Consider the following 10840-nt stretch of genomic DNA (forward strand, 5'->3'; position numbering starts at 1 on the left):
GAGTGTCCCCTCCATAAGCATGTGGCAAGCATGTGGCAGTGGGAGGTGGTAGTGCTCTTGATGGTGAATTAAGGGAAAAAAGTACTAAGGATGATTACCTTTTGAACATCTTCCATTCAATAAGAATGCCCACCTGTGGCCACAGCAAGGTCTGTAGTGAATACTTATTTCCTTGACAAATTCAGATTGTTAATTATGACCAGCATGTGGGAAATGAAAGTGTATCTTACACAATCAATGACCATGGTTTTTACCTTTGTTTGGGATGAAAAATAAATTTGAAAAAAAATCGGACTCTTTGAAATGGCCCGGATTTAAAAATGCTTTAGAAAAACATTTAGAGAAAGGATTCCAGTTTATCAGTGAATTGAAGTGAGTTTAGGTTATGTCAATTTTCCTGATGGTTCTGATTGAACTAATGACTTAGTCTGTAATTGACTAACCCTCTAAATCAATCAAAGCCAGGCTGTAATAAGTGAACTAAATTTAAGTCCTTAAACTGAGGGTGGATGTGGAAAAATCTTTAAGTGTATGAAACAAGGCATACTTTATTTTACTAAAGGTAATATGAAACTAAAATTGAGAACTCAACAAAATCTAGAAAGCAAAAAATAACGATGGCAGGTGCTAATATGTTACATTGATTTTGCAAATGGGAGTCCATCAACCTCTAACAAAATGGTGTCAGAATTTAGAACACTGTAGACCAGAAATAGGAAAGCTTTTTCCGTAATGGACCAAAAATATTTTTGTAAATATTTTAGGCTTTGTATGCCACATGGTCCCTGCCTCAACTACTTAACTCTGCAGTTACAGTGCAAAAGCAGCCATAGACAATATGTAAACAAATGTGTGTGGCTATGTTCCAATAAAACTTTATTCATGGACACCAAAATTTGAATTTCAAATAATTTTCACATGTCATGAAATACTCTTGTTTTTTTTTCAACCATTTAAAAATGCAAAAACCATTCTTAGCTCATAGGCCAAACAAGAAAAGGCAGTGTGCCAGATTTAGTCCAAACTGTAGTTTGTTGACACCTGCCTTCAACTACTAAAGCATGCGCTATAAGAATAACTTGTGAACTTCAAGACACATCGAGAATGTCAGTGATTCATTCATTCTTCATTAAAGAGTAGCTATTGAACACATCACCTATGCACTATACTTGACAAAAATGTTCACCCTGAGTTGAATAATGAAAACAACAACTAGACACATCCAGATTGTGGGTCATTCTATAAAACTGGCCTGGACTTTCCAGAAATGTCAGTTATGAAAGACCAAAGAAAGAAAGAATAAGAGCATAGGGAAACTGTTCAAAATGAAAAAGACACAAAAACTAAAAGCAATGCATGATTTTTGTTTGGATCTGGAATTAAAACAAAAACAACTGCAAATGGACATTATTAGGGCATTTGGAGAAATCTGAATATAGATTTGATATAGATTACCAGATATTCTATCAATGTTACATTCTTTGGGTGTATTGTAGACTTGTAGAATAATACTTTTGTTCTCAGATGATGTAGGCTGAAGCATTTAGATGAAGTCTTAGGATCTGAAATTTAATTTGAAATGGTTCAACACAAAGGTGTGTGTGTGTGTGTGTGTGTGTGTGTGTGTGTAGAGAGAGCGAGATGAAACTAATGGGGTAAAATATTAACAATATACAAATCTGAGTGATGAGTATGCAAATGTACTATTCATTCAGCTTTTATATAGGTCTGAAATTATTCAAAATAAAAATTGAAAAAATGTATAGAAAAAAGTTATAAATTTAGTTGTTTCAAGTAAAAAAATTTGAAATATAAGAATTATACGATGCTTGAAAAATCAGGTATTCATCAAAATTCTAAAATAATACTAAACTCTTTTGGAGATTAAAATAATTTGACTCATAAGAAATAGCTGGATTATTTCAGTGTGTTTTGATAGTTACATCTAATTTGTTCCCAGGAATTTTAGCGTGGGTAAAACCTAAGCTGGATGACCCAAACACAACAAAATCATCAAACTCAGATTCTCAAAAGCCCTGAATTTAGATTGTTGTTGTGTAAGATGCGTATTTATTCAGTGACCAGAAATCTGAAAACGTTTTCTGTAATTAAAATTTTCAGATACAAAAAACATTTCACTTCTAGTAGTCAGACCCAGATAATTCTGCATACTATTTATGCTCGTTACATTTTTGAAAATGTAGAGAAACTAGATGGAAAACAAATGGGTCATCATTTAATTTGGAGAGATCACTCTATTCAAGGACATGAAAGGCACTTTCACAAGAAAAACTGTAAACCCTTTGTAGGCAGAGACTATGTTCTAGTTGCCTTTGTATCTCTAATGCCAAACACAGTGCCTCACACAAGTAGCCACTCAATGAATGTTTGTTGAATGACTGAATTAATGAATAAATAAATGAAGAGGGGACCCTGCTATATATGGAAACAGGTTAGGTTTGGATGTGATATAAGGAAAAGATTCAAGATGACTCCGGCACTAGACTGGGCCACTAAAGGACATGATGGATTATTTATTTATTTATTTATTGAAATTTACAATAATAGAATAAACATATATCTTGAATATATTTTTAGAGAAAACCACTTAAATATTCAGATATTTTTCTACATGTATGATGGTAAGGACAGTTCCTCAATTTCAAGGATTCTGTCTGCTAACATTCACTCAGGTTGAAATGGATCTGAAAACCATGACAAGTGAAGGGCAGTTCAGGGAATGAAGAACAGAAATCACAGCAGCTGGGAGAAGACAAGTGACTGGCCTCAGTTATCTTCAAGTATGCCATGAGAAAGAAGGGGTAAAAATACTCTGAGCAGCTCATCAGGACAGAACCAGAACTGGGAGCAAAATTAAAGGCAGAGGGAAGGGAGCACTATGGCACTATGCAGTTTTCAGCAACCGAAGAAAGAACCTTCTAACAAAGACACACACCCAACCATGGGACAGCTTGCCTTAACAAATAATGAATCACTCAGTGGAAGGTGTAGGCAGAGTTGGTGTGACCATTTTCAAGGATGACTAGGGAGGTAGTGCCCACACATCAGCAAGAGATTGAAGCTATCCCATCCCTTCCAACCAGAAAAAGTACAGTTCAACATAAGTCATTTTACAAATTTGGTGTTAATATTAAGTAGGTAATTAAACAAATATGTGTAATACCTCAAGGTCTTCAGTGAGCATATAACACGTAAATGGAACATCATGGTCAGTTTGTTCCAGTAGATGTAGACCTTGGCATTACCCAAGGAAAACTGAGGTTGTCTCAATATGTAAAATAATACCATACCTTAACAGAGATCCCAAATGCTCTTAGGTGTTTCAAAGACTCTAGGATTTGTTCTTTCTCTACATCTCGGGCCACTATCCCTGTGTCCTCTCTTATTTCAAGCCCAGCTAATTTCCTACAGCTGCCTCCTAATGAGCCATTTATCTCTAATCTCTTCCCCCTGTAATCATCTTGACCATCCCTCCTAGATGTCTGCCTAGAACTTTTGAACTATTACTACCTATTCAAAAGCCTAGAATGATTAATCAATTTAGAAATATGTACGGAAAAGATTAGAAGACACATAACAATACAAATAGTTATTAGAATGGTAAAATTATAGGCTAGTATTTTTTTAAACGTTCTTGGTGTTGTACAAATGTTCTAACGATAAATAAAATCAGGTGCAAAAGAAAGACTTTCCTTACTACCTACCGTATTACATACAAAAGCTCCAACTTAACTTTTTTAAAGACTCTTCATTCAGTCTCCCAGTTTACCTTCGCCCACTATCCCTGCAATAAAACTTCACTCATTTTCTATAGTCTAACTTGCTGTTCCCTTCTAGCCCTCCTGTTCTGCCTTATCCCTCTTTGCTACTTCTGTCTTTGCCTCTTTAACCACTTTGCTCTCTTCCTTGCCTGCAGGACACTATCTCATTTGTGTGTTCACCACATCCATGTTGTAGGTAAGCCTCCTGAGGGCAGAGCCTTTGTCCATCTATGCATCCCCCACATCTAGAATAGTCCTTGCAGATAAAATGTGTTAGTTAACTATCAGGTGAATGAATGATTGCATTACCTATTTTCCTAGTTGTTTATGTTTTAGTGTATGTCTCTCAAAATGAAAAGGTACGTGGCACCCATACTGCCTAATTCAATACTTAAATTCAGTAAATTTTTATTGAATACCTACTGTGTATCAGGCACTTTAGTAGGTGTTAGGATATAAATTAAAAACTGCATTTAAGAAGAGCAATAAAGACCAGATGGACTATTTCTCAGCTAATTTCTTTTAACACAAAATAAATACACCTGAAATCTACAGTCTAAGTCAAAATAGTCAAATTTTCTAGACTTTACTATCATCTTTCTAGCAAACCCATTCAAAAGAATTACATAAAATAAATATGAGACTGACTAGGTAGCCTGAAGTCCAATATTAAACCATTAATGAGAAGTAGAAATAAAAAATCTAGGATAGATTCTTATTGGCTTAGGGGAACTGGCATTTAATCATTTGTGTTCCAAGATCTTTATAGTGATCAGAAAGATTTTGAAAATTGTGAACGCTTCATGTGTAGTTTAAGTAATTTTAAGCTTCTTATGCAATATCGATATTTTGGAAGCTACTACGTGTTATAGTTTTTCCAGAATCAGACGTAATAATTTGGTAAAGAACACAGGTAGAAGAGATCACTGATTTTCCTTTTCCCCCAATAAACTATGTTTATTATGCCAATTTTAATTACCATGCAATCTAATGGTTTAAGGCTTATATTTTCCACATCACTAGACATCATAAACATGAAAGCATTTTATACTGTCATTATACATCAATGTTTGTACTTGGTTATACATATATACAGAAATTATTCACACATCTTAACCTTGCTATTTCCTCCTTTCAAACCAACATAATTTTACCGTGAAAGCAGCTTTTTAATAAATGGTATAAGAAATACAGCAAGGCACACATTTTTAAAAAACTTTTTTCTCATTACCACCTCAAGAAGCATAAAAAACAAAAATGTTGTACATAATTTAACAGTAGAATGTCACCAGTTTATAATATACAACACCATATAGTTGTTTCTTGAAGTGCTGCATAGATAATTATTTTTAAAATAAAATAAATAAAATGGCGCTTTTAAAAGTTGCTTAATTTTGAAAGAAGGACCAGTGTTTCTTCTGTATGCTGCAATCAGATCAAATGTTGGCCTTTTAGGTAAACCTCTTTCGATAAACATAGGCATCATACCATAAAAAAAAAAAAATCCAGATTGAAACATGAAATTGGTCAAGTACCGGCAGGGGGTCATTCCAGACAGGGGAATGTAATGGACCATCGATTTGGCGGACTGCAGAACTTTAAAGAGTAGATGGGGAGGGAGGAGGCAAACGGAAAAGTCTCGCTGGAGAGGCGGGGTTGGTAGAGGTAGCTTGGGATAGGAATCCGTGGGAAAACGAGCAGCTTGGCCGAACTTCAAAGACGATCACCTAAAGAAAACCAGTGCACAATCCAGATCACAAGGCTCATGTGGACAAATCGCATTCGGAGGGAAGATTCATCTTGGGAGAGGTCAATGCAACAAATGGCAGTGACGTGATGAAACCACAGACTAGCCCAGGGTGGGACTAGGAGGCCACCCCTGAGTTACAGCCAGGCTTATCTACAAGACACAAAAAAGAGATAGGAAACGGTATCAGAAATGTCTGTTTCATTTGTAGAACTGAGCCCTTTGAGGAAGCCTACCATTTTGGAACTACCTGCTGATATTCTGAAATAAAAGGATACATAAACATAGTGATTTTAATAGCCCAAGGTTCACATTACTGACAAAAATGTTTCAGAATCAATTGAAAAATACATTTTTTTTAAAAAAAGACATGGTTTTAAAGAAAACAAAAAAAATCATCAAGTTTGACCTTTTCTCTGGATATCATCTACTCTTTTGCTTGTGAACTCAGTTTTGAACACTCAGGATAGCTTCAAATCACTATGAAAATGTGAAGCTGCTGGTGCCAAGCAACACAGCCGGGGATCCGCAGTGATTCACAGCCTGGGAACCTGAACCCTCAGGTGGTTTTAACCTTTCCCTCAGGGACTGTGTGTGTGTCAGTGGAACTGAACAATTCCACTATTATATAGTGGTGAAATATTCATAGCTTTATCATTCCAAATGTTTCAGCCCCTTGCCGGTAAAAGGATATAACCTGGGCTTCTAGCTTGAATATGAATGCATTTCATTTAAGGCATAGACGCCCTGTGCAAATAAGAATGACTCAATTATTTCTGTACATCTTGATGGCTCAGATGCAAATTTGTTCCAAACTCAGTCAGTTCTGTCTATTTCTAAGGCAGTTAGAAATCCAACAAGTTGGATGTGAAGAACAGCTAAATTCCAGCGACAGGCAGTACAGGATGCAGTTACTTTAGGTCTTCTGACCAGCTCTCAAATAAAGCAGGCGTTTGCTTGTCTGGGTTTAAACCCGAGTTCTGATGTCTGATGTCAAGTTGCTTTATTGTCTTTCTAGAACTAAATAATCTCATTCTCCATCTTTCTCTTTCTCTATAATCTTGTAACCTGTTTACAAGCCAGAAAAACTTCAGCAAATGTGGTTTGGCTGAAGTCATAGGAAGTTGGGGAGAGAAGGCAGGTTCTCAAGAACACGGAGAGATAGAAGAGATGGGACAAAATTTGGTACGCTCAAATACTGCAGTAACTCAAAAACGAGCATGGTGCATTGTTCAAATGCTGAGGACTTGACTCACTTGAAACATGGACACTGAGTAAGGAATCCTTAGATGAGGCAAAGCTGGTCTTACTAAATGCCAGTATTTAAATTCTCTCTGGCTAATCAATTACTTCAACTTGGCCCACTTGGAAAGGGGCAGGCAAAATTGATTGAAGCACAGATCTGGGGTGTGTGTGTGTGTGTGTGTGTGTGTGTGTGTGTGCGTGCACGATGGGTGATGACCAATAAAATCTTTGTTATTTAGCATGGCAGAGCTAGTTATTTAGAACTGCTGGATAATTAAAAAACATTTCACATCCACCAGAACCTTGACTTACTAAAGTGATTTTAAAGGTAAATGTGATAAGATTACACTTGCATTGTTTAGCGAAAATTTAATACACTATCACCAAGAGTAGTTTCTTAAACCTGCTTGGCCAGCTTTGGATCATATTAAACATTTTGTGTCAATCCAACTAAAACAGAATAAGAATTTATGTTGTATACATGAGAAATGTTTGCTCTTAAAGTTTTCTCAGTTTGTAATGATTGAGTAGGAGCAATTTTACTGTGTATGCGTATACTTGAGCATGCAAAAAATACAAGTAATTGCTGAAAATCTAAAATCTATGAGCTACCAACAATCACATTTGCAGACCAATATAACAGGAAAAGCAATGGAGCTTAAAAGTTCTGAAGGAAACATATGCATCCTAATACAGCCCCTCCAACACACACACACACACACACACATACCCCATACACAGTAAAACAAAACTGAAAACCAGAGTAAACCAAAAAGGAAAAAAAAAAAAGTACACACTGGCTGCATGTGATGAGTTAAATTTTTATACCATAGGATTTATCCAGCCTGAAGTTTACGGTTAAATCATTCACCAAAGATCAGAGGCTTATGATGAGGATTATGAAGAAATAACTGTCAGAATACAGCAAAAAGATTAGTGCAAAGTACATCTCTTAGGCAGGTCCTAGGAGGCACTCCAGACATACATTATGTGCTTCCTCCAAATTAAGCAGAAATATCCGGATCTATCCAGTTACCTTTCCTTTGATGTGATTTGCTATAACTGACCTCTCTATTTTGGTAGAAACATGGCACATAAATGAAAATAGTGAAAAGCACAGCAGTGTGCCTAGAAATCCGTGCAAATGCATCCTGCGTCAGACCATGTTTAAAACTTCAACAGTTTCAGTGGGTTTTTAATTAGAACAGTAAATGAAAAACCTCAAAACTTTTTTGAAAAAAATTCTTGGTGTGGTTGCAGACTGTATACAGCTGGTGTTCTAAGTTGTAGCTCTTCCAGATGACATAACTTCATTATCTGAGAACTTATTTCTGGAAAAAAAAAAAAAAAAGCCCAGCAAACTGAATGCAGTGTATTGTATTATTCTGAAAGAGCACCCCAACTGACAGTTTTGAGATCGCTTTAAAAAGTAGAGCTTTTGGGTGCCTGGGTGGCTCAGTCAGTTAAGTGTTTGCATTCGGCTCAGGTCATGATCCGAGGGTCCTGGGATCGAGTCCTGCATCGGGACTCGAGAAGTCTCTGCTTCTCCCTCTGCCTCTGCCTCTCTCTCTCTCCCTCTCTCTCTGTCTTTCATGAATAAATAAAATCTTTAAAAAAAATAAAAAGTAGAGGCTTTTTCCCCCTCTTTTGAATCTTGTAGGAAGAACAACGACAACAGTTAAGCTTTTAGAGACACAAAGTCTCATATTTACCAAATAACTTTACTATGTATTCCTGATATTTAACACCAAAGGCATGTCAACGTTTTGAGATTAAATAACTTATCCTGGTTGGTAGTATTTTAACAAAACGTAAATATCTATGCCCAGGTACCCAATGCTACTGGCAGGTGAAAAATTTAGGCATCCAGATATTTGGTGTGCATGATATGGAAAAAACTGAATAGGACCAGTGAATACGGCTATTTAAATGGCCCTTGGCTGATCACAAGTCACTTGGGGGCGATGTGAGTTCTGCGGAAGTAAAATCTGGCTGCATCTCCCATTGCCTGAGGTAGGGCCAGGAACCACCTATCGGGGGCTCAACAAAATATCGCTGACTGGCAGCTGGGCTAGCGGATAGTTTTGCATTGTCGTGCCTGTGAAATGTGAGTGCTGCACCGATCCAACAGCACAGCACCTTGACTTGCCCAAGTCCAAAGATGGAGCTGCTTATCGTTTACATTTTGATTCTCTAGCTATGTCATGGACAGAAGAAACTCCCACAGTATCTAAAAGGGAAGGGTGCGGGACCCAGGGGCCTCATCCGTGCCAGCGCTTCTGGAGCTCCGGATCTCAGCATGACCGGTGACTTGAGGGTCCCAGTCACACAATATCATGCTCCGAGGGGTGTTGCTTTCAAGTCTTTATCCCCTTGTGGAAAACAGAAATCAGCCAGCCTCCACGAGCCCTTCTGCGGAGCTTGGATGAGCCAGCAGTACAATCGGTACTAATAGAACTTGTCTAGGAGCAGCTTATGGAATTGCAGTTCCTCTCCCTTAATGGTCAGCTTTACTGCATACTGATGGAGAATGTGATTATAGGTTGGACATATTTCACAGAAAATACATTTCTCTCTCTCCTACTTTTGTTCTCGCTTGTGGCCAATTGTAAATTGAGTCTGAAACATAGAAAATTAGTTGAGCTATATTAGTAAGTATGATGTCTTTCTTCAATTTTGCATACTGAGTTTATTTTTAGGGTATATATATGGTATATATCTCCCCCCTCCCCATTTCTAGCAGCTCTACACAGAATCACACATTTTAATGAGCTTAGGGCACAGGTGTTGCAGGAAAAAAAATAATGATGTTTGCCATTCATCTTTCAAATTAAATAATGTGTTTTTAAATAGTAACTTTTTTCATAATACATTATGGGAACAACATTTATCTGTCACATTTTAAAAGATGTATTTGTAATAAATGTAAATTACTTTTAGAAAATCAGTAATTAGGCTCATCAAAAAATAAACAATCTGCCACAAAAAAGATAATCTTTAGCATAGTTAAGTATAATAACTGTTATTTGAATAAGTTAACAAATTAGGGTAGATTGCTTCTGTAATTCATTTCCTATAGCACGAGTTTAGGTTACAGCATTAAGCTTCTGGAGTGGGGGGTGGAGATGGCATTCGGCACCTCACACTTGGGTGAAATACAACTCTCACATTCAAAAGCTCAAATTTTCTTCTTTAGACCTGATTGAGAAAGTATATTCATCACTGGGGCTTAGAAACGGAATATAACAGAATTTTTGTGTCACTTTTTGAGCTATATCATCATCTCAGAATTATCAATCAATAGCTGTCTCATTAAATATGAAGAGTGGAATGACTTCCTTAAAAATTTTGATGGAAATCAGCCTGTCACCTTCAGGCAAAATTCAAAAATTCTGTTTTTATCAAAATGCCATTAACTTGTCATGTATTCTCTCTGCATTTGCTTTCTGGGCCTCTTCTCGGTCTGTGTGTGGATAAGTAAGAGCCTCTTCTTCAACATCAACTTTCCCCTCCTGTTTGAATCCTCAGCCTTGGCCATGATTAGGAGCTGTGACAGCACAGCCTTCCACTGGGGAAGCAAATGTGATGATAGTTACATTAGACAGAAGCATAAAAGGAAGGCCCAGATCAGGAGATGCAGCTTTAACCTAATCACTGTTCATTTCCAGGCACTGGAGGGAGTGGGCATCTCTGTGTGCAGGAAACTGAAGTGGGGAGCATTGTCACTGTGTGTGCATTTTGATCAGAGGGTATAATTGCAATTGGGAGAACCTTTTTTCCTCCCTCACTGGAAGAATGTGAGGTCCTAAATTATTCGGCTACTTCCTCAAATTTTGTATCCTTCTTGCCAGAATGATGTAATAAGGATACTGTCACTAAAAATGTCGCTTGTGCTGGTCTCTCTCCCTTTTGCCTCACAGTTACTTACGTTGTTGGGAATGTTTCTTCCACCTAAATGTCTTATTCAGATAAATGTCTGCCGTGACCATTCTGACTAGTCTTCTCTCCTATCATGGCACTGTTGACTCAAACTCATCGTTGAAGTACATATGGATATATATGAAAT

General features: G+C 37.1%; 1 protein-coding gene across 5 annotated transcripts in view; it reads right to left on the minus strand.

Annotated features, from left to right (window-relative positions):
• Nucleotides 1-534: 534 nt before the first annotated feature.
• Nucleotides 535-10840, minus strand: part of AKAP6 (A-kinase anchoring protein 6) — a 503914-nt gene continuing 493608 nt past the window's right edge. For 4 of the 5 annotated variants that reach the window (XM_027570975.2, XM_027570977.2, XM_027570978.2 and 1 more), the window contains one exon: nucleotides 535-5682. The gene's annotated coding sequence lies outside the window, so the exon portion shown is untranslated. The remainder of the gene's footprint in view (nucleotides 5683-10840) is intronic. The other variant, XM_027570980.2, reaches the window with a different exon arrangement.

This window comes from Zalophus californianus, chromosome 6, assembly GCF_009762305.2.
Source record: "Zalophus californianus isolate mZalCal1 chromosome 6, mZalCal1.pri.v2, whole genome shotgun sequence".
Taxonomy (NCBI): Eukaryota; Metazoa; Chordata; class Mammalia; order Carnivora; family Otariidae; genus Zalophus; species Zalophus californianus.